At 46.2% G+C, this 3,642-nt stretch overlaps 1 pseudogene; it reads right to left on the bottom strand.

The window, feature by feature from the left end:
- On the bottom strand, nt 924-3,352 carry LOC102184923 (annotated as a pseudogene).

Below are 3,642 nucleotides of genomic sequence, written 5' to 3'. Positions count from 1 at the left end.
TGAATTTCAAAGTAATGATAAACAAAAATATGAGTTAGATGGAAAAGGAAAATTAATGACAGGAAAGGTGTGAGGGAAAAAATTAGTAATCAGATTAATGTAGCACATTATGAATTCAACATTTCACAGTCAAATTTGCCTCATTTCCTGACCTGTGTAATAGAACTTAAATTTTTGAAATGAAGGAAAGAGGTGAGCACTCAGGATATCAAGAATAAGGATCATAACACTAAAACCAAATGCCTGGGAGAAACAATTTTTTAAGCTACATTAAGTGTATCCTATTTAATTCTTCCAACCACATTGTATAACAATTTATATTACTGGTGGAGACTTTGTACTAGTATAGACAGTACACTCTTTTGGTATCTGTGACCCCTCTGGAATCATTAAGTACATGTAGTGACTGAGGCATTATAAATGTCTTTTAATACAAGTTCATTTATTACTTGTCCCAAATAAGGGGACACAAAATCATCATTCTTTCCTTGATTTCTTTCCTTTATTACTGCACATGCATGTCTTTGGGAGTTATCCACTCCCCAGGATCTGTTTGCTATGTATGTGCATATGAAACTACCCTGGCCCTCTCTTTTGGAATTATTTCAGAAATATATATCCAGCTGCCAACTGAATATATGATTTTATCTCCCAAATATTTAAACCCAATGCTCCCTAACCCAGTATCCTTTCCCTTTTCCTCTCTACCTTCTTTTTTTTCAGATCAACATCTTACACTTTATAATACACTCACAAATTTTTATATAAATTTCATGTTTACAAGTACAAAAAGGCAAAGAACCTCAAAGGATCGAAGTAACTGTACCGTCGACTACATTCAATAGAGTTGATACTGTGGTCCCTGTTCATCTTCTAAATCCAGAAGGGAACTGTGAATCCACCCCCTCATGTGGACTCCGCTTTCAGAAGTTGGAGACTGGCTGTAGGTCTGCACACGTTTGGGTTTCAACAGAGCTGAGCTGAGATTCCATCATGGTCCAGGCCAGACCGGCCAGAAGAAAGTCATCCATTGCTGTCTGAGTTTCATTGCTGGTGAAGAATAAGCTCCCCAAAGTTTCGAAGCCAGAGTTTATGGTCTGTGTTTCGGCACTGTTCAACTGAACTTTGCTTTCCAAGGCAGGCAGGTTTTTAGCAGTGGAGATTCCGTCAGTCTGGGTCTCTGTGTCAGATGAGTCAGTACTCATGGAACAACTGGAGTGTTTCAGGATACTTCCCAGGGGCAGACGAGGGCTATTGTTGAACAAGAAGTTCAGGTCTGTCTGTGTCTGTGTGTCAAACATCTCAAGGCCTAAGAAGCTAGAATTCCCTCTACAACTGTAGGCCTGGGCTGAAGGGTCTGCAAGGAAGAAGTCAGTTTGGGTTTCTATGTCCAGCGACTCCAAGACTGGCTCAGTGGTCATGGTGCTAAGCTCACTCTCCTCGGTTTGCGTCTGTATATTTGAGGCTGAAAAGAACTGTTCAATATCAAAATCAATTGCAGGATTCTGTGTTGGGCCAGATGGGAGCTGGGTGTCAGGTCCAGTGTTTGTGTCAGACAAAAGACTACGATTGTCCAGCGTCTGACCAGGTAGGTTACTTGACAAGATGTTTTCTAGATCACTTAGTAAATCCATGGTTTGGGTCTGATTATCTGTCATGTTCTGTGACGAAAACATTCAATTTGGTGCACTGAAGTTTATAATTGGTGTGGATTTCTCAATATATTGAGTTAAAGTTTTAGGATGGTTCTGAGGTAACAAGTCATGAGTTACAGTCTCTGCTTCTAAGCTGCTGCTTATAATATTGTCTGTAGACACACCATATGATGAATGGACACTTTCAAAAATGTCTCCACACATTACAGCTTGGTCCATGTGTACTCGGTCATCTGCTGGACTTTGCATTCCTCCGGTCTGCGTTTCTCTGGAGATCCCACCTGGCTGGAAACTGGCATCTATAAATGGATCAGTCTGAGCAGTGATGGATGAGGCAACCTTAGAGATGGGCAAAAAAGTTTGAGTTTAAACACTAATGGGAAGGGAAACCTGGGAACCAAATGTCAAATCAGTTGAACAGGAATCCACGGAGGAGTCAGGGCTGGCCCACTGTGCAGACGGCATGAACTGTGGTGTGGTGCAGGACAGGTCTGTCTGTACATTGATGGAAGAAATGCTGTTCTTCTGACATGTGTTCCCGAGTTTTTGTAACCGGCTAAATGGACTTTTACCCAAGCTCACTTGAATACCTGTGCTAATCAGCTCAATAGCAGCAGGATTTACAACTTTTGAAAGAGGGAGGCTCTCCTTGAGAGAGCAGGCCTCCAAATCCAGGCCGAGGATTAGGGTTCCAATGGGCAAGGGCAGTAAGTGCACGGCGCGGGGAGCTGAGCCCTGATGATCGACCCCCAACACCACAGGCTGGGCCGAGGAGTCGGCTGTAGGCCCAAAGATAGGCACAGGAGAGAACTGCATGATGGGGAGTTTAACCAAAGCTGCTTTGGGCTTCAGTAAAAGCAACTTCTGAGGGTACCTTGGAGCTGCTGGAAGAGTCTGTTGTTTGGCATTAGAGCTGCAAAAGTCTTCAAACGAAGCCACCTGCTTTATTTCTGAAGTTTCTAGTTCTGGAGCGTCTGGTCGGGGAATTGGTTGGTTGCTCAGTGCTTCACCGGTCCTCCAGGACTGCTTCCGGCTGCGCAGGCAGCTTTCCATTCTCCTTTCTCTACTAGGTTGGGTGGATGTGGGACTGTAATGCAGTCCTGCTGCCATAGGCACGGCCGCACGGGCGCTGGAAGGTCTGGCCACAATCCTCTGCGTGTCTTTTCAAGTCCCACTTGGTGCCATACGAATTGCTGCACTTACTACATTTATGCTTCTTTTCAGCATGCATTTTCATAAAGTGCTGTTTTACGAGAGAAAATTGAGAAAATGGTCTTGTCAGGGCCTCTAGGGCATCCTTCAATTGGACAACAGTAGATTTTCGGTACAGTTTTCAAATCTTTTCTTACTGTTGGATTTACTCTGCCATCCTGCAGGCGGTGGCTCTTGACTAGGTGCATGTTGAGCGCGGGGCTGTTGGGCAGGATCTTGCTGCAGGCGCGCACCATGCACAGGATTTTGGTCCGCATGGCCTGGGACAGCTCGCTCACCGACGGCTGGATGAGCTCCCGGCCGGCGGTGCCGAACCCTCGGGCTGCTGCCTCGCCAAGGCGGTGGTCGCGGCCAGCTGCCTCTCAGCCTCCCGGGGGGCACCCACGGCCCGAGGCAGCGGCGGCTCCCCTCGCGGCCGCAGAGACGGCAGGGGCGCCCGAGGGGAGAGCTGCGGAATCCGCCTCCGCCGACTCAGAGGCCGCCATGGCCCTCGCCCCTGTCTACCTTCTTCTTCTTCACTGTTATCTGAATACACGGAACCACCATCATCTAATTGTTCAAATTAGAAATATGAATGTATTTTGTGACTACTCCCTCCTCCTTATAAATCAAGTCTTGCTGTTTAGTAACTAAGTCGTGTCGGGCTCTTTTGCAACCCTATGGGCTGTAGCCCACCAGGCTCCTCTGTTATGGGATTTCAGGCAAGAATACTGGAGTAGGTTGCCATTTCCTTCTCCAGGGGATCTTCCATCCCAGAGATCAAAAACACATCTCC

Source organism: Capra hircus, chromosome 15, assembly GCF_001704415.2.
Source record: "Capra hircus breed San Clemente chromosome 15, ASM170441v1, whole genome shotgun sequence".
NCBI classification, from domain to species: Eukaryota; Metazoa; Chordata; class Mammalia; order Artiodactyla; family Bovidae; genus Capra; species Capra hircus.
The sequence above is the reverse complement of the archived record's forward strand: the minus strand, read 5'-3'. Positions and strand labels throughout refer to the sequence as shown.